The sequence below is a fragment of the Rutidosis leptorrhynchoides genome, chromosome 2 (genome assembly GCF_046630445.1).
Source record: "Rutidosis leptorrhynchoides isolate AG116_Rl617_1_P2 chromosome 2, CSIRO_AGI_Rlap_v1, whole genome shotgun sequence".
In the NCBI taxonomy this organism is placed as follows: Eukaryota; Viridiplantae; Streptophyta; class Magnoliopsida; order Asterales; family Asteraceae; genus Rutidosis; species Rutidosis leptorrhynchoides.
The window spans coordinates 356,034,582-356,056,942 of record NC_092334.1 but is presented as its reverse complement, the minus strand read 5'-3'; positions in this window follow the sequence as shown (position 1 = coordinate 356,056,942).

Here is a 22,361-nt window from a genome sequence, read left to right as displayed (position 1 = left end):
TCCCAAGACCATTAAGGGAAATGTCACCTCTTCAAAACCAGCTGATGTCCCGGAAGCAATGCGCATGACGCACACCTTAATGAACCAAATTATCAGCGATGAACCAGAAAGGGTAAAATCTGATTCGGGGGTTAGCAGTGAGAAGCGTAAGTGGGACAACAACAAGGGGAGAGTCTATTATCAAAACCCGTCAAAGAGACATGAAGGTTTCAAGGGAAACAACCCCAACCAGAACCCTAGCTCGAACTCTAACTACAAGGGTTGTGACAACCCGGAAATTTCCAACCAAATTTAAACTTTAATCTTTATATGTTTCCGACACCGGAAAATTCCAACCAAATTTAAACTTTAATCTTTATATGTTTCCGACACGATAAGCAATATTTGTTAAGTTAAATTTCAAGAATTTTAAACTATGTTAATACATTCATTCAACCTCGACCAAGTTCCAACGATTCACGAACCATTAAACGAATATGATTATATATGTATATGTGTATATATATTATAACTTGAAATGTAAACAAAATATTAGATTAAATACTTTATATGATTATATCTGTTTCAAAATGTTTATCAATGAAATTAAAAGATAAGATCAAATGATTGAATTATCAGATATATTGAATTATGATTACAAGTCTCTGTTGAAAGGCCCACGTTGATTTGAGAAATCTTTCCATTTTAACAATATTCGAAAAATGGTAAAGTGATTTATAAATAAGAAGAAATTGTCAATCATTGAGAACTAGACAAAGGATAGTGGAAGATTGAATCTCATAAAGACTCGATTGATCTATTTAGTTTCAAACGTACAAAAATATTTTCAGTTTAAAAAGAACTTTATTATTAAAACGTATATAACTTTTATAAATATCTAGAACCACTTTTGACAACTCATTACTTAACTAGTATGATAAAGATAACAATATTTATATTTTATTTTATTAAATATATATAACGATTTAAATTAATATTATATATATTTATACGCGTATTATACATACATAGTTTTATACTTTTACTATACTTAAACTTTACCTTTACTTTATTTTTACTTTACTTTAACTTTAATAATTCATACTTTAATAATTCATTTTAATAATTCATACTTTAATAATTCACTTTAATAATTCATACTTTAATAATTCACTTTAATAATTCATACTTTAATAATTCACTTTAATAATTCAAAAATCTATTATAAATAGAATTCAATAGGTTTCATTATTTCATAGAAACTTGAAAATATTTTTCTCTAAACTCTCTCAATCGATTTACATATATATATTTACTCCGTATTATTTCAAGATATTATTAGTATACATAAAATATTACGACGGAGTGCTGTCCGAGTGATTTCGAAATTATTTTTCGAGTAGGATAGGATTAAGGAAATTATGGGTTATAGCTATGGAGGTAATTGAGTATGGTTCATGGGTATGCTCGTGAGGTCAATATAGTGTTTATCATTTCCGTTGCGTCTACGTACCTTTCCTGCAATATTGAATCTCAATATTGATACGTGAGTACTCATAATTTAACTTTTACATACTAATAGTGTATCCCTGACTAGTGCTAGAGTATTTAGGATTATGCATGCTCGAGTATTTATTATTAGTATTATTATTATTATCATTATTAATATATATATATATATATATATATATATATATATATATATATATATATATATATATATATATATATATATATCATTATTTAGAAATAGTTATTGTTATTGTTATTATTATTATTACTTAATTATCATTAAGATAATTATTACTATTATCGTTAATAATGTTATAGTAACTATCATTATTAATATTAGTGTAATTAAAACAAATATTGTAACACCTAATTATTTTGATTACTATTATTATCATTATTATAACCACGATATAAAAGGCGATTAAAAGCTATTAAACGAAACGATTAGGAAATAATGAGTAAGAGTATCATGATGAAATTAAAATATTATAAGATATTGATTTAGATAAAATTATCGTTCTTATTATTTTTATCATTACTATTATTATTAAAAGTATCGTTAGTATTAAAACTACCATTTTAACAAAAATTATCATTTTAATAGAAATGTCATTGTTACTATAAAATATATTTTTATAATAATTATTATTATTACAAAATGATACAACTTTTACTTACTATCATTATAGATATTATTTTATCAAATAAATATGTGATACAAACATATTTTACTACGTGTAATAACTTACTTTAATAATAGCTATCATATTATCTTTATGATATTAAATGAACCCTATAAATTTTATTACTTAATATATATAATAGTATATTTTATTTTATAAATTTAATATAAAATTTTATTTATTAATAAATAAATTATATTATTTACTCTAATAAATCTTTTAAAAATATAAAACGGCGATATTTAAACTATATATTAATCATGTATAGATTTTTGGAAATTATTTTGAGTCAAATTTACTTTTGTTGACTTTTGCATATTAGTCTCGAGCATTAGGATTGTGGTACACTATGACTTGACCTAATTTGTTAGACAAATATTGACCAACACATAAATATATATAATTAATTTAGGTTCGTGAATTCGAGGCCAACCTTGCACTTGTTCAATGACATTATATGTATTTTTATTACGAAATATAGTATGGTGAGTTTCATTTACCTTTTTACCCTTTACATTTTTGGGCTGAGAATACATGCGCAACTTTTATAACTGTTTTACGAAATAGACACAAGTAATTGAAACTACATTATATGGTTGAATGATCGAAATCGAATATGCCCCTTTATAGTATGGTAATCTAAGAATTAGGGAACGGAAACCCTAATTGACGCGAATCCTAAAGATAGATCTATCGGGCCCAACAAGCCCCATCCAAAGTACCTGATGCTTTAGTACTTCGAAATTTATATCATGTCTGAAGGAGGATCCCGGAATGATAGGGGATATTCTTATATGTATCTAGTTAATGTCGGTTACCAGGTGTTCGCCATATGAATGATTATTTTTGTCTCTATGCATGGGACGTATATTTATGAGAACTGGAAATGAAATTCTTATGGTCTATTAAAGTGATGGAAATAAATGATTATGATAAACTAATGAACTCACCAACCTTTTAGTTGACACTTTAAAGCATGTTTATTCTCAGGTGTTAAAGAAATCTTCCGCTGTGCATTTGCTCATTTTAAAGATATTACTTGGAGTCTTTCATAGCATATTTCGAAGAACGTCGCATTCGAGTCATTGAGTTCATCAAAGATTATTATTAAATCAATTTATAGTTGGATAGTGGATATTATGAAATGGTATGCATGCCTGTCAATTTTCGATGTAAAGAAAGTTTGTCTTTTAAAAACGAATGCAATGTTTGTAAAATGTATCATATAGAGGTCAAATACCTCGCAATGTAATCAACTATTGTGAATCGTTTATAATGTATATGAACGGGTCCTTTCAGTTGGTATCAGAGCGGTGGTCTTAGCGAACCAGGTCTGCATTAGTGTGTCTAACTGATAAGTCGATACGATGCATTAGTGAGTCTGGACTTCGACCGTGTCTGCATGTCAAAAGCTTTGCTTATCATTTTGTGTCAAAAATTAACTACTTATCATCCTCAGGAAATTACCTGCTTATCATTTTTAGTCTAAGACACGTCTTGATGCATTGATTGCATGAATAGTGTATAGACAAAAATTCATATCTTAGCATATCTGCTAAATCATATCTTATCGTATCTGTTACTTTAAACTTTGCCTGACATATCCCGCAAAGTCCTCTGTAATCTACGAAATCTTTTGATCTATATATATATATATATATTCTATGTAATTAGAATACCATCCGTTAGCCAAAATCATTTCATATCGAAAAAAAAAATCCTTTATCCAATCGTACGAAATGAAATTCGTCATCAGTTCAAGTCACTCAGATTCTGAAATGGAATCCCATTCAAGCTCCGAAAGCAGTGTGATCGGAATAGATCAACCAATCAATCATCACCTATTCTGGATGAATTGGGGATGGGTTCGTAGCCTCCTCAATCATTGGAGACAAGAAGAAGGTGATCCATTCCATCCACCACATTGACCTCTTGACGAAGAACTTGAAGCACTTACCGGTGAACCTATCCGAACCACCATTTTTTAGCTCATTTCCAGAGTATCTCATCACGATTATATATTACATCAAATTTTAGATTTTATTTATCCGCTCGTCCGAACCGACAATCACCCCGGTGTAATAGAAGAAGTCAACGAGCTTCGCGCTAGGGTAGTGGCTTTGGAGAATATGGTGCAGAGATTACAAACACCAGCAGCAGCATCAGCAGCATAACTAGTACCACCATCATCAACGCCAACAGTACCATTACCACCTCCAACCACAACCGCATCGTAAACCTCAACTTCACAATCTGTCCCACGAGCATCAACGTCATACACACCATAGATACCAAGGAGTACCAACAACAATAACTGACGAAGTATTAATTCATAACTTCATTGGAGAAACATTCTGCGGTGATTATGTAATCTCTAAAGTCTTAGAGATTATCTAATCTAGCCCTAACCATAAATCAGTTAAGCGAACCAAAATGATAGAAGGAAGAGTAGAAACCCTGACAAAAATGGTGTGTGATTAACAAGCTAAACATGCTTTACCAACAGCATCAACAGTACCGTCAGCGTTACCAGCATCGTCAGTACAGTCAACATCCGAATCAACAACACCGATAACATCACAAACTCTTTCAATACAAGAATCACTGTAGACATCATTACGAATCAATAACGTGTATATTGTATCAACGAGCTATGAAGAATTAACTCATTCCCTCTGAAGAAATTATATGTATATTTTATATATATATATATATATATATATATATATATATATATATATATATATATTGAAATAAATCTTTCCGTGCTAAGCTATTGTGTGTGAATCTTAACTACTCGGTTAATTCATATTACAAATATGCAATAATGTACGTCCTTCGGCCGCAACTTAGCCAGCGTTAACTACAATCTCTGTCGCAATTCAACAAATTCCAATTCATAATAAATCAAGTATATATTTGATTTTACACTTTCATCATCGATGTACCCGAAACTTTTCAGATAACATCATTCGTACTTTGCGAAATTCACAAGAATTCCACGAACCGAACATCATACATCAACAAATAACGAAGTATTGATTCATAATTTCAATGTCATTAAAGAAATACTGCGTAAAAGTTATGTACTTTTTAAAGCCTTTAGGGAATATTCAATTCTAGTTTCAATCGTAAATCAAATGAGTTTAATGTAACATTAACTCATTAAATCTATGTTACATCTGAAGAAAATATACATATATATATTTTCATAAAGACTGTAATAAAATTCTTTTGTATAAAATATTAATTGTGAATTTTTTTTAACGGGTAGGTAATACCCGAGAGATATATAAATTCACAATTAATATGTTACATTCTTCGAATCTGATTCAGCAAATCATCCATTATACTCCCTACTTTCACAACAATATACATTCTTTTATAGAAATCAAAACAACCATACTCATTCAAAATTTAATTACATATTCTGATTTTAAAATCTCAAAATTCAACTTGAGATATGACCAGAATCATCACTCTTAGATCCTTACATCTTTCACAAGCTATATTTTGACTTCAAAACTGTGTTAGAATATCAAATGTATGTTAACGATTACAATCTGTGTTCAAACCCTTCGAAAATTTCTGAAGACACTTCGAATGATGAGCAATCGAGATGATGATCCAACCACATGTTACCCACAGTTATGTACCCGAAAAACTCTTGAAACCAAAGTAAAAGTTTAAATAACGTATCCGCGTCAGATTCTTTGGCATTTATTAGCAAAAATAACTTTGCGACTCCTATTCAAAGTAGCCAGTTTTGTCACAGCTCCAGCAAATCAACTTCGACTTTTCAGTCAGACTAACCTTATTATAACCTTGAGATATACACCATCGTTACCAGGGAACCTTTTACATTCCACCACATTATTAGCAGATGTACCAACAACTTCATTACCCTTTGACTTTAGCCTCTCCAAAAAGTCATTATAATTATTCATTGAAACCCCATCATTTACTCATTCGCATCTTGTAATGAGAATTGCCATACGAATCATTGGGAATTAGCAATCAGTATTTTGAAATCTCGCAGCATGTCTACGCCAACAGTTATATGTGTATATATAACGTCTATCTTCTGGACTTAATTTGAATGTGAAGTTTCTGAAAAACACACCGAACTACTAATTGGTTCTCCGAAAATAGAAAAAAATGCTGATGAAGCAGAAAAAACTATAAACGACTTTAAACGGTAAAAGTTGGATGATAATGATGAAGTGTGCTGGCAAAGCGCAGAAAAAGAGAAGTTTTGGAACTGGAAAATGGATTGAGCAAAGTAGGAAGGAGGCTGTGGACAAATTACAAAGATTGAACCTGACTTCAAAGGATCCAAATGATTCAGTACCTGCTGAAGTCATTAACGAATACCTTGCTCCTGACTCTAAACCCCTGCGGACAATATTCTTCATCATCCTCTGATATTAGAAATTCTAAAATATCATCATATCTTTCATTATAAATATCCTCCATATTTCTGAAGATATTTTCTTAATTTTTCTTATTTGAAATCATTTACCTCTTCGCGCTATCTGTATTACATCATAAAAGAAACTATTTTAGTTTCTAAATTCTGAAACATTCAAGTTTAAAATAGGAATATTTTGAAGTAGTGTTGGGAACTGAAGCATGAATTAGTATAATATAATGACACTTGATCAATGTGATTATATTACAGTAAGTCATGCTTAGTTTCTAAATAGAACGTGATGATTCACAGATCATAACATCATCATGTGCCATGTTATACGACTCTTGTATTCTATTTAACCTCTAAAATATCAAGAAAATTTTTCTTGATGATTCGGCCTTTTCCAAGGTATTCTAGTAATTTGACAAGTGAAGATCGTGCCATCACAATTTCCTTCCTAGAACATTAACAATGTTCATTCCGAAATTCATATCTGTGAATTCTGGACCATTACAAGCAGTGCTTAATCGCAAGAAGAAGAAACGAAAGGACAAAATTCCGAAACAGAAATTGGGGTATGAATTACAGCAAATAAAAGAGAACATTAACTGTGAATGATAATGATTATAGAAGACAGAAGCAGAGACTTTGGAATATAAGGGAACATATAAAGTCCAACGATAAACCAGAAATTATAAACCATATATATCAATGCATATAGCAATATAAAGACACGGGAGAACTAGAAACACTATAAACCCAAGAGTATAGTAGAAGTAAATAGATTCTTCCGGTGGTAGATGAAAAAGAAGAATGACCGATATGAAAGTTAGAAGTATATCGAGAATCAGAACTGGATGGAGCATATTGATGAATACTTTAAAATATGAGTTGAGGGGAAAAGAATAGAAGGTGATGAAACATGACTAGGAACTTAGAAATCAATAGATTTAACTCGCACAATGGCGGAATAAGTGAATCAAACTCTCTAATGAATAGGTTAAGTTTTTTTTTTTAATTAATTTAGTCAAACCACAACTAAATCAAGTGTGATTAGATCAACACCTAGAGCTATTATTCACCACCTGGGTGATTTGGACTGAGAGAGAATCGGAGGAGCTCACTAGATATGAGTGTGTGTAACAAATGAGAGGCTTAACCTAAAATGAAGAACATAAGACTTTATATACCCCTGCTGTTGACTCACCCATACGATTCATTCATCACACGTACGAGTTGGCTTCATCAGCCGTACGGGTGATCACTCACTCGTGTCTTCTCATTTAGATTGTAATGGTGACTTAGCTCAGCATCAACCGTGCGTATGAGCCTGTCAGCCGTACTAGTGAGGCTTCACTCGTACGTCTGACTAAGTCTAACATAGTCAAACATCTAAATCTCGTTCCTGCAGTTCCTGTAACCACATACAAACACGGATAGGATAATAACGAGCAATCATGGTGGCCTGTAAACTGTTGTACCTGCAATGGACGTGGGTAGATGTCTAGAGACTTGCATAAAATGCATCAACAGAAGGTGTGAGTTGTAAGGAAATGAATGAGGTAAATTTATAAGAAAATCTCTGACAGAACAATTAAAATGGACGATCGCATTTAAAGCGGATCCTAATTCTCTTGATTACCGGAGAGTCAAATCTTATTAAGAAGATTTTCTTCAAATCCCTTGAAATCTGGGAATCAATCATATCTACGTCAAATGATAAGACGAATCTACACTTACTCATTTCACTCTTCTATGTTAGCTTCATTCGTACTCTTCATATAAATGGATTGTTTATCCAAATTATTCGCTGATGATAAAACTCTAATTTTTAGCCCGTATGCATCATGAAAACATACTTATTATCATTCACGACCTTTCCACTCAAATTTCGGGACGAAATTTCTTTAACGGGTAGGTACTGTGACAACCCGGAAATTTCCAACCAAATTTAAACTTTAATCTTTATATGTTTCCGACACCGGAAAATTCCAACCAAATTTAAACTTTAATCTTTATATGTTTCCGACACGATAAGCAATATTTGTTAAGTTAAATTTCAAGAATTTTAAACTATGTTAATACATTCATTCAACCTCGACCAAGTTCCAACGATTCACGAACCATTAAACGAATATGATTATATATGTATATGTGTATATTTATTATAACTTGAAACGTAAACAAAATATTAGATTAAATACTTTATATGATTGTATCTGTTTCAAAATGTTTATCAATGGAATTAGAAGATTAGATCAAATGATTGAATTATCAGATATATTGAATTATGATTACAAGTCTCTGTTGAAAGGCCCACGTTGATTTGAGAAATCTTTCCATTTTAACAATATTCGGAAAATGGTAAAGTGATTTATAAATAAGAAGAAATTGTCAATCATTGAGAACTAGACAAAGAATAGTGGAAGATTGAATCTCATAAAGACTCGATTGATCTATTTAGTTTCAAACGTACAAAAACGTTTTCAGTTTAAAAAGAACTTTATTATTAAAACGTATATAACTTTTATAAATATCTAGAACCACTTTTGACAACTCATTACTTAACTAGTATGATAAAGATAACAATATTTATATTTTATTTTATTAAATATATATAACGATTTAAATTAATATTATATATATTTATACGCGTATTATACGTACATAGTTTTATACTTTTACTATACTTAAACTTTACCTTTACTTTATTTTTACTTTACTTTAACTTTAATAATTCATACTTTAATAATTCACTTTAATAATTCATACTTTAATAATTCACTTTAATAATTCATACTTTAATAATTCACTTTAATAATTCATACTTTAATAATTCACTTTAATAATTCATACTTTAATAATTCACTTTAATAATTCAAAAATCTATTATAAATAGAATTCAATAGGTTTCATTATTTCATAGAAACTTGAAAATATTTTTCTCTAAACTCTCTCAATCGATTTACATATATATATTTACTCCGTATTATTTCAAGATATTATTAGTATACATAAAATATTACGACGGAGTGCTGTCCGAGTGATTTTGAAATTGTTTTTTGAGTAGGATAGGATTAAGAAAATTATGGGTTATAGCTATGGAGGTGATTGAGTATGGTTCATGGGTATGCTCGTGAGGTCAATATAGTGTTTATCATTTCCGTTGCGTCTACGTACCTTTCCTGCAATATTGAATCTCAATATTGATACGTGAGTACTCATAATTTAACTTTTACATACTAATAGTGTATCCCTGACTAGTGCTCGAGTATTTAGGATTATGCATGCTTGTACTTTTGATATTGCCCTTAGACAGGTTAGGTTGAATCTTGAATTAGTTACACTTGCGGTTGAGATAAGGTATAAGATATGCATGTCCTTGGAAAGCTAGCAAAAAATTAAGAACTTTTCCAGATATCGAATGGTTTCGATGAACGGATTAGAAGTTATAATCAATTGAATTTTCGATATTTTTATTAAAAATGATTATTATTATCGTCATTTTTATCGTCGTTCTACTTTTATCTTATTATTATCATTATTATTATCTTTATCAATAAAAGGGATTTATCATTAAAAATTGTTTTTTTTATTATTATTACTATCCTTATTATCGTTAAGTTATAATTAGTATTATTATCATTATCCAATTATTATTATTATTATTATTATTATTATTATTATTATTATTATTATTATTATTATTATTATTATTATTAGTATTATTATTATTATTATTATCATTATTAATATATATATATATATATATATATATATATATATATATATATATATATATATATATATATCATTATTTAAAAATAGTTATTGTTATTGTTATTATTATTATTACTTAATTATCATTAAGATAATTATTAGTATTATCGTTAATAATGTTATAGTAACTATCATTATTAATATTAGTGTAATTAAAACAAATATTGTAACACCTAATTATTTTGATTACTATTATTATCATTATTATAACCACGATATAAAAGACGATTAAAAGCTATTAAACGAAACAATTAGGAAATAATGAGTAAGAGTATCATGATGAAATTAAAATATTATAAGATATTGATTTAGATAAAATTATCGTTCTTATTATTTTTATCATTACTATTATTATTAAAAGTATCGTTAGTATTAAAACTATCATTTTAACAAAAATTATCATTTTAATAGAAATGTCATTGTTACTATAAAATATATTTTTATAATAATAATTATTATTACAAAATGATACAACTTTTACTTACTATCATTATAGATATTATTTTATCAAATAAATATGTGATACAAACATATTTTACTACGTGTAATAACTTACTTTAATAATACCTATCATATTATCTTTATGATATTAAATGAACCCTATAAATTTTATTACTTAATATATATAATAGTATATTTTATTATATAAATTTAATATAAAATTTTATTTATTAATAAATAAATTATATTATTTACTCTAATAAATCTTTTAAAAATATTTAAAAATATAAAACGACGATATTTAAACTATATATTAATCATGTATAGATTTTTGGAAATTATTTTGAGTCAAATTTACTTTTGTTGACTTTTGCATATTAGTCTCGAGCATTAGGATTGTGGTACACTATGACTTGACCTAATTTGTTAGACAAATATTGACCAACACATAAATATATATAATTAATTTAGGTTCGTGAATTCGAGGCCAACCTTGCACTTGTTCAATGACGTTATATGTATTTTTACTACGAAATACAGTATGGTGAGTTTCATTTACCTTTTTACCCTTTACATTTTTGGGCTGAGAATACATGCACAACTTTTATAACTGTTTTACGAAATAGACACAAGTAATTGAAACTACATTATATGGTTGAATGATCGAAATCGAATATGCCCCTTTATAGTCTGGTAATCTAAGAATTAGGGAACAGAAACCCTAATTGACGCGAATCCTAAAGATAGATCTATCGGGCCCAACAAGCCCCATCCAAAGTACCGGATGTTTTAGTACTTCGAAATTTATATCATGTCCGAAGGAGGATCCCGGAATGATAGGGGATATTCTTATATGTATCTAGTTAATGTCGGTTACCAGGTGTTCGCCATATGAATGAATATTTTTGTCTCTATGCATGGGACGTATATTTATGAGAACTGGAAATGAAATTCTTGTGGTCTATTAAAATGATGGAAATAAATGATTATGATAAACTAATGAACTCACCAACCTTTTGGTTGACACTTTAAAGCATGTTTATTCTCAGGTGTTAAAGAAATCTTCCGCTGTGCATTTGCTCATTTTAAAGATATTACTTGGAGTCTTTCATAGCATATTTCGAAGAACGTTGCATTCGAGTCATTGAGTTCATCAAAGATTATTATTAAATTAATTTATAGTTGGATAGTGGATATTATGAAATGGTATGCATGCCTGTCAATTTTCGGTGTAAGGAAAGTTTGTCTTTTAAAAACGAATGCAATGTTTGTAAAATGTATCATATAGAGGTCAAATACCTCGCAATGTAATCAACTATTATGAATCGTTTATAATGTATATGAATGGATCCTTTCAAGGGTAGTCTGCTGCAGTGCAAGAGATGCTACAAGCATCACACAAGGTACTGCAACGTGGTCTGTGAAAAATGTAAAAGGACTGGGTATATTGGCAAAGACTGCAAGATCACTACCCTGAATGTGAAGACAAATCCTACTGGACCGAGAAAGTGCTATGAATGCGAACAAACGGGTCACTTCAGAAATGAGTGTCCCAACAAGCGAAAGGACGGCGGACCACCGCGTGGCAGAGCTTTCAACGTAAACGCAAGGGATGCCCGTGAGAACCCCAACTTGGTTACAAGTGTATTCACTATCAACAATCTATTAGCTTCTGTTCTGTTTGATACTGGTGCCGATAGAAGTTATGTATGTAGACACTTTTGCTCTAAGATAAATTGGTCGTTAGTTCCTTTAAAGGAGAGTATGCTTGTAGAGGTAGCCAATGGAAAACTTGAGAAATTTGACCAAATTAGCCGAGGAGCTATTATCAACATAGCTGGTGTGGATTTCGAGATTGACTTGATACCCATTAAGTTGGGAAGCTTTGATGTTATTGTCGGTATGGACTGGTTGACCAAGATAAGGGCTGACATTATCTGTGGAGATAAAGCTCTTCGTATACCACACGGAGATGGTGAGCCACTGATTATTTACGGAGAGAGATGTAGCTCGAAACTGAATTTCAATAGTTGCATGAAAGCGCAAAAGATCATGAAGAAAGGACGTCTTGCTGTTTTAGCACATGTGAAAACGTTAGAAACTGAGGTGAAGAGCGTGGATAATGTACGAATTGTGAACGAATTTTCCGATGTCTTTCCAGAAGAATTTTTGGATTACCGCCACCGAGAGCAGTGGAGTTTCAGATCGATTTAGTGCCAGGAGCTGCACCTGTAGCTCGCGCACCTTATCGACTCGCACCTTTCGAAATGCAAGAGTTGCAGAGTCAACTACAAGAACTGTTAGACCGTAGATTTATCAAACCAAGTTTCTCGCCATGGGGCACACCTATTTTATTTGTGAAGAAGAAGGACGGATCCTTCCACATGTGTATCGACTACCGTGAACTCAACAAATTGTCGATCAAGAATCGGTATCCTCTTCCCCGAATTGACGATATTTTTGATCAACTACAAGGATCAAGCGTTTATTCTAAGATCGATTTGCGATCCGATTATCACTAGTTGAGGTTGAAAGAGTGCGATGTGATGAAGACTGCATTCAGAACTCGTTATAGTCATTATGAGTTTCTCGTGATGCCATTCGGTTTAACCAACGCACCTGCCGTATTCATGGACCTCATGAATTGTGTATGCAAGCCATACCCGGATAAGTTCGTTATCGTCTTCATAGATGATATCCTCATCTACTCCAAAAGCGAAGAAGAACATGACCAACATCTTCGTCTAGTGTTGGAACTCTTGAGACAAGAGCAACTTTATGCAAAATTCTCCAAGTGTGAGTTTTGGTTGAAGGAAGTCCAATTTCTGGGTCACGTTGTGAGTGATCAAGGTATCAAAGTTGATCCCGCAAAGATTGAAGCTATCAGCAAGTGGGAAACCCCCACTACCCCAACTCATATCCGCCAATTCTTAGGCCTCGCAGGTTACTACCGAAGATTTATTGAAGGTTTCTCTCTGATTGCGCGTCCTTTGACCGCGCTGACTCACAAAGGGAAGAAGTTCATTTGGGAACCCGAAAAGGAATTAAGATTTCAAACCTTTAAAAAGAATTTAACCACCGCACCTATCTTATCACTTCCTGAAGGCAGTGACGATTTCGTCGTTTATTGCGATGCTTCAAAAAGTGGTTTTGGTTGTGTACTGATGCAACGCACAAAGGTTATCGCTTACGCCTCCCAACAACTGAAGATTCACGAGCGAAATTACACAACGCACGATCTCGATCTTGGAGCCGTTGTCTTTGTATTAAAACTGTGGAGACACTATCTTTATGGAACTAAGAGCACTATTTTCACCGATCATAAAAGCCTCCAACACATCTTTGATCAGAAGCAACTGAATATGAGACAGCGTCGATGGATCGAGATGCTGAACGACTATGATTGTGAACTTCGTTATCACCCTGGCAAGGCCAATGTTGTAGCTGACATTTTGAGCCGAAAGGAGAGGATGGCACCTCTTCGTGTTCGGGCTCTAAACATCACCATTCATTCGAACCTCAATAGTTAGATCTGAGCAGCCCAAGATGAGGCTCTCAAGGAGGAGAATATATCTCATGAGTACTTGAACATTCTTGTTTCTCGATTTAAAATATTTTCACCATTAACAGTTTGTACATTAAAAATTTTAATTACAATCTCTATGAAAACATATATACATATATATTTTCTTCAGACGTAATCATAGATTTAATGAGTCAATGTGATATTAAACTCATCAGATTTACGGCTAGAATTAGAGTACATAATCTCTAAAACATTAGATATTACATAATTTCCATGAAGGGCGAAGATAGTTTATGTAGAACGATTCGTAGAACGATGATTATGCTTGAGGTATAGATTACGAGGTTGAGACGTGTGATGATGATGTTGTTGTTGGTACCGGTTATGCCGCTGGTGCTGCTGATGGTGGTACTGTTGTTGTCGGTGCTGCAAGTGTTGTTGGTGCTGAGGTTGATGATGATGTTGGTGTAGTAAGTATAGCTTGTAATTCATGTACCATTCTTGTCAGGGTTTCTAGCCTACCCTCTATCATTTCTATCCATCCACTCATCTGATTCGATAGATCTTGATTATCAATTCGAAGTTCCCTAACTTCTTCTAATATTCCCTTTCGATTGGTATTCGGAAGTAAAGGTTGAATATTTTCTGAGATTGCAGTAACGCGACCTTCGAAGTGGAAACTTTAGCAAGAAGGGTGAATACAGTGTTGCGCATAGGTTCACTGGTGAGTACATCGTTTTCTCCGATGTTAGGTGGTAAGTTTGGTTCATGGTTGGGTTCGCCTTCTTCGTTTCTCCATCGAGTGAGTAAGTCTCGGACCCACCCCCATTGTTGACAATGAATATTGTCTATTATTTGTGGCATGCGGTTTTTGTTAGTATTAATGTAATAGGTTATTTACTTATTATTGTATTAGCTAGTTTAACCATGGTAAATGTATTTTACCACTCTTGTAACTTGGAGGTTGCTAGTATATAAAGCAACCTCCCACCCATTTTATCACTAGTTGAATTAACTAGTGTGTGTAATCTTAATATTATTCTCTCAATTATCTCTCATGCTAGTTCTTGTACATCTTCACTACCAAAACCCATAAACACTTAATATAAACCGATTGGACCCTGGAATTGGGGCTAACAATTGGTATCAGAGCGGGTCTAAGCTCTTTGCATAGAAGATCCGTTGCTCGAAGGTCTCCATCGAGTTTTTATGTGTTTGTGCTCATTTTCAGTTTAGGTAACTCGAAAACTCAACTCACTATCTTATTCTTGTTAGTTTTAGTGCTTATCATATCACATATATGTTATTAAAACTACTTGAACTGATTTTTACACTTAAAATTCCAACAGATTCATCCATTTGTATGTTATTCTTGTTGTGTGAACTTGAAACTTGCATATGTAAACCCCATTTTCGTTATTAAAGCGTGAATATGTTTAATATGCTCGTGTTTGTTTAGAATCTGTTGCAAGAACACCTTAAATTTGCTTGTGTTTGTGAAGAATATGTTGTAAGAACACTAGAAATCTGCTTGTGTTCGTCAAATGATGTGTTTTTCCTAAATTCAGACTGCCCGAAAACATGTATTGCATGCTCGAAAACCTGAAATTTGTGCTCTAAAACCTGAATCTAGTGCCTTAAAACCCGATTAGTCTTCCTCGAAAATCTGTTTCTGAGCAAAAATAAGTGCTCGAAAACTTTAATTTGGACAGATTACTGCACGAAAAGCTGAGTTTGCATCACTTTTGCCCGAAATCTTTATATTTTTGGCTCCAAATTTGACTTTATTTTGGCTCCATAATTTTGTCCCTTGGATAATACCCACCGAAAATAATTTATTTTGTGGTTATTACCCACCGAAAAGGCATCTTTGACTTTGTGTGTCATAAAAAGTACAAAGGACAAAAGTACAAAAAGCTGACAAAAGAGTGCTCGAAAAACTGGCATGTGCTCGAAAATTTAACTGCTCTAAAACATAGTGCTCGAAAACTTGTTTGAAACTTGCTCGAAAACTGTGCTCGAAAATCTCTCTGCTCGAAAACCAGTTTGAAATCATCTGCTCGAATACCTCCTGCACGAAAACCTCCTGCCTGTAACACTTAAAAAAAAAAAAACAAAAAAGAGTAAAAAGGCGGGAAAACGTGAGTAAAATTTAAATTCTTCCTTGACATTAAAAGATCATTTTTACGCGAGATTTAAATTTTCACGACAGAAAATATTTCGGCCCCAAAAACCACCCGAAAACGCACGATTTTGAACGAAATTTGCCAGAAAATTTCGGAAAAAGTCAATAATTTTCCTCAACCTCTCGGTCACGTATTAGTTCATATCCCAAAACTTTACGACATTAATTTTTGTTGAAAAATTTTGGAGGGAAATCCAAATCGTGCCCTTAACTGATACTTAACGGACACTTAACGGAAAGTTAACGAAAACCAACGAAACCTCATTTTCAAAATTTAATTCAAGTGAATCATATTTTGAGGGGGAGAAAAGTGATATTTCTTAAGCTTATTTGTCATTTCGTGGTTTGCTCGTAAACCTTGTCTGTCCTGACCTACTTGTTGAACACCCGTCTTGTTAACATGGCAAATCATGATGATCACGTGTCCTCTAATGTTGAGGAAGAGGTACAATTATACACTGATATTACTCATGAATATTACAACTCTGTGCATAATAATTCTGTGCTTATATCTGATGTATTGCAAATTTGTCCTGAAACACCTCTTGATCAAAATGATACAATTGCATGTAGCTCTGCTTGTCATCCCCCACTCCCATCTGTCCAAATGAAACTGCCCATTAAACCTGAATCTGTGCCTTTTAATGATGAATGTGTGTTTCCTATACTACCTGATATGTATGTAGATGACTTTGCCAAGATGAATAGAGACCTTAGATCATTTGCTAGTCAAATTAGTGAACTAAAAAATGAGAACTCTAGGTTGAAATCAGAATTAGAAATAAAAGTGTCAAATCATACTTATCTGAAAGTAAAACAAGATCTAGCTGACAAAGTAACTGAATTAAGAGAGCTAGAAAGTAGTGTGAAACCCCTACGGATAGAAAGGACAGATTTTAAACTGAGGAATGCAGTTCTCACGGAAAAAGTTAACAACGCTGAAAAAGAACTTAAGAAGCTTAATGATTCTAAGAAACTTTTCCTAGAGACTGTAGAACAGAACACTAGAAAGCCTTTGAGTGACCTGGCCGAGAAGACTTCTGAATGCTCTAAGTTAGTTACAGAAAACTTAGACTTGAAAACCTAACTAAGTTTACTTGAAGAAAAACTTTACAGAACTGACCAAGCTAAAGTAGTCTTAGATGGCCACATTTCTAAACAAGCTCTGTTCTTGAATCGACCCAAAAACTCCGACCAAAAATACCAGGGGTTAGGGTTTGAAAATCCTCAAATACAGTCTAAGATCTCCAAAGCTGAACCTTGTTTATATGATGGTAGATACATTAAGATAGGTTTGCCAGAGAGACTCACTTTTGCCAATGAAAGTGAGATTGAGGAGAGAATAGCCAATCGATCAACAAAAATGAAACGTGAGGTGTCGTTAATTTATGACAAAATAAATGCAAATTACATGAGAAAAGATGGTTCATATTATAACACACCTCTCGATTTATTCAATGATTTTGAAAGTTTGAATGCTCAAAATAGTCCTAAAAGGCGTATAATCTATTTACCAACCTTGGTGTTAGAAAGATACATCATCACTCTGGAGGACGAACTTGATCAAAACAAAATCAAATATTTTGAAAACGAACTCAAATTTCAAATGATCATTAAGGCTTTACAACACCAAATCTCTGTCATTGAATCCCAAAACAACAAACTGGTCTCCAATGTTCATAAACTTGAAAATCAAATTGCAAATCAAGTTGTTAATTTTTGTGAATTGATTTCAAAGAACACTGAATCACGGAACTCAAACCCAAAATCCGTGAATGAATCCATCGATTGTGTAGGTCTAGCACAAGAACTCAAAGACTTTAGTGATTCTCTTTTGACCAAGTTTGACACTGTTGAACGTAGGTTAGAATCATCTAGGTCCAAATCTCTAGATCACTTCTTAGAATCTCAACCCAAGATTCCAGAAGTTAAGGTAGAACCACAACCCGAGAAAGAACCTATCTCTTTAGGAGCTCAGGATGTAGAGACTGACCTTACTCAATTTGTTGACAAGCTAGAACGAGAAAACATAGATCTTCAGGTTAAATGTGAGACCTACAAGAAAACTCTAGCAACAATTGAGAAGACGCCTGTAGTTCCCAAAGTAGAACCCACTTATGAGTTTAAAGACTCTGTTGTAGTTTCTATTGATGACCTTGTCTTAGAAATTCAGGAGTTAAAAGCTCATGTGAATCTACTTAAGGAAGAGAATTAGACCTTGTATGACCAATGTGATTCACTGGAAAGTATGGACTTCGCAACCAAGATCATATATTCAAAACCTGGATCATACAAGATTTGTCCTGGCACTGAGACCATGATAACCTCCACTAACACTCCAAAACCAAAAGTGTCAGTTGGTTCCCATGTCACTAGATCTGAGTTGTCCAATGCTTCAACGTCTACACCCAAGACTAAGAAAAAGAAGGTGACCTTTGCCAAGACCAATCCCAAACCCATAGTGTACCAATCCTCAATGTACTCGAATAGTGTTTTGCGTAAAACACCAAAGACCCTGGAGGCTCCAAAACCGAAAGTCAACAGTCCTCCTAAGTCTACACAGACAACGAGGAAATCCCCCATGAATCCAAAAGTCCACATGGATACGCCACCCAAAAGGTCATCTAACCCCAAACCAAACGAACGAGGTTCTCCAAAGTCAATGGTGACTCTGAGAAAAACATCCTCGAAAACAAACGAACCCAAAGTTACTCAACCCAAACCAAAGGAACCTAACGTTGTCCTACCCGTAGCATCCAAGTTCCCAAGCAAAAAGATTTACTCAAGTTACAATACCAACATCAACCGTCCGTTTCTGGAAACAACTTATGGGAAAAATGGGGAGATTACGGGGCTTCGTGATCAATATGGTTGGCTTCCACATAAACCCATGAAGCCATCCATAGGTCTGAAAAATACCCTGCGCACCAAAATTGACCTTGTTTCTAAACACTCAAAGAATAATCTTGCTAAACAAGTGTCAAATAAGAAGTGGACAACCAAACCATTTTCAATACCAAGATCCATCTCTTATTCGAAACCAATTAAGTACTCTTCGTCTGAGTTACTTAAACTTAAGTCGAGATCCGTTTCTCTGGCTATGTCAAAAGATTTTCAACCATCCCTGATTCCACAAAATCAACTTTCTAAGGATACGTCGTGTATCAAACCCAAGTGGAATTCAACGTCCATAAGTCAGATCGACAATGCTTATAAATGGTATTTAAATCTGACTTTCAAAAAGTGAATTGAATGCAAAATGGTTCTTGGACACATCGGTTCAAGACCTGGACTTAACCCGCTAACACCTGACTATCCACCCAGGCATGTCCCACTCGTAACCTCAGATGACCTGATGTGCTGCTTGAACCTTTCTTTCCTCCAACCTCGTCCAATCCCCGCCCGAATCCATATCTTTAGGTACACCTACTTCAGTAGTTATAGGCGAATCACCATACGTTGAAAATGACTCATCTGAGTTTCTTCTCCTGGATGAACTTGACAACTGCATGTGTCTAGGGGGAGCAATGCATATTCCTAGGGGGAGTAATGCATGTGCCTAGGGGGAGCAATGAGACCCGCAATGAAATGATGATTTTCAAAATCTGAAATGTCAAAATATTTTTAGGGGGAGAAGGGGGGAATGTTGGTTCCCATATAGATCATGATGGTTCCCATAATAGATCTATATGGAACCCGCACTTCAAAAAAGGTTTTCACCAAAACCTTATACGGTGTATGCACACATTTCAGTGTATGCCTCGCGTCTCGAATGTCTCTCTTTCTTTCTTTTAAAAACATTTCAATGGAGAAACGTCAAATTTTTTTTAGGGGGAGAAGGGGGGAATGAGTGTTCCCATAGAGATCATGATGGTTCCCATAATAGATCTCTATGGGAACCGCAAACCAAAGAAGTCCCTGGGAATGATGGTTCTCATAATAGATCTCTAAGGGACTCGCAAATCAAAGTAGGTTTCATCTAAAACCTTATATGGTGTATGCACACATTTCATTGTATGCCCCACGTCTCAAATGCCTTCCACTCTTTCTCTTAAAAAAAAAATAAATCTCAGTGGAGAAACGTCAAAAAAATTTTAGGGGGAGAAGGGGGGGAATGTTGGTTCCCATATAGATCATGATGGTTCCCATAATAGATCTGTATGGGAACCGCACTGCAAAGAAGGTTTTATCCAAATGGACCCGCAACGAATATTTTCACCAAAACCTTATATGGCCCGTGTCTCAACTGCCTTACAACCTTTATCACCAAAACCTATATTTTCTATGTAGCAAATTGTCAAAATATGTTTTTATTCCAAATAAATCATATTTTGAGGGGGAGAAAAAGACCTAGAAAATAAAGGTTTTATCAAAACATGACACGTCATATATTGAGGGGGAGGGTAAAAGGATTAAAACCAACATGAGTTCCATCCAAAATGGCTTCTACATATTTCTGTGTGGAACCTGCATCTCAATGTGGTGTCAAACACACTTCAAGGTGGTGTTAAACATCAAAATGGCTTTTGCACAAATAATAGTGTAAAACCAGTATTTTCACACATAACTCTCCCAAGAAATCAAAGCTAAAATGTGCAACTATTAAGAGGGAGTTTAAAGATTCAAATGTCAGTAATGGCGGAGGATGTGTCCTGGTGACTGCCTCAAGAGGATGTGTCTAGATAACTGCCTCAACCAAAACAGTCACCAAATGACGGAGGATGTGTCCTAGTGACTGCCTCAAGAGGATGTGTCTAGATGACTGCCTCAACCACAACAGTCACCAAATGACGGAGGATGTGTCCTAGTGACTGCCTCAAGAGGATGTGTCTAGATGACTGCCTCAACCACAACATTCACCAAATGACGGAGGATGTGTCCCAGTGATTGCCTCAGGAGGATGTGTCTAGATGACTGCCTCAAATATGGAATGACCCAACAACTTGATGCAAATTAAGTGGTTGGTGTCTCGAACTACCGAAGGGGTTTCAAAAAACATGAATAGGAACCCTGCTTATCGGTTGGAAATCCTCTATCAACACCTTATTGAAATTATAAGGTGGGACCTCAACGTCAAACAGCGTCAAACAGGGTCCAGAGGTCAGACTTATCTTGATGAGGGAGATCTGTCTAGTTCAACGAAGAGGCAATATGACAATGCTTAGGCTTACCTTGGTAGATTTATCAGACCTCTGGAAGGATGATCACCTTAACGATCAATCAGCCTTTAAGCCTGATAACACACACTCCTTAGAGAGTGTAACAACTGAAAGAGATGTGTCACCTCATGACATATCAATGACTTCGGGACGCGATGTAACATCTTCCGACATTACATTGATTTCTACCGACACCAATGCGGTGTTAGGTACAGTTGGAAGACTTGGTATAACCAAGAGCGACATAGTCGCACAAAAGTCCCATGATACTTCAATCATGGAGGCGGATAGCTTGCTAACGCCGACTGGAACTTCGGTGACCAGTCATCCTCAACATCCACCGAGGTTAAAATTGGACCTACCAATACCGTTGAGGTCCCCAAATCCGGAAACAGTTTTGGTTTCAGAAAACTTGTCTAGTGTAACAACTAGCATGCATGATTTAAACCTGTCTAGTATAACAACTAGCTTGATTTTTACAAAACCAAAAACGGTTTCTGAAAGATCCGATTTTCCCCAAGGATCAAACTTTTACCTTAACCACTTTGTCTCTTCTTAGCAGGTACACATTCCCTCTCTAATGATAATCATATATGCTCTCTCCGCTATTTTGCGATGAACACGGGATGCCATATTCATGCTACACGAGCTGAACACGGTACACCATATTCATCATGCGGGG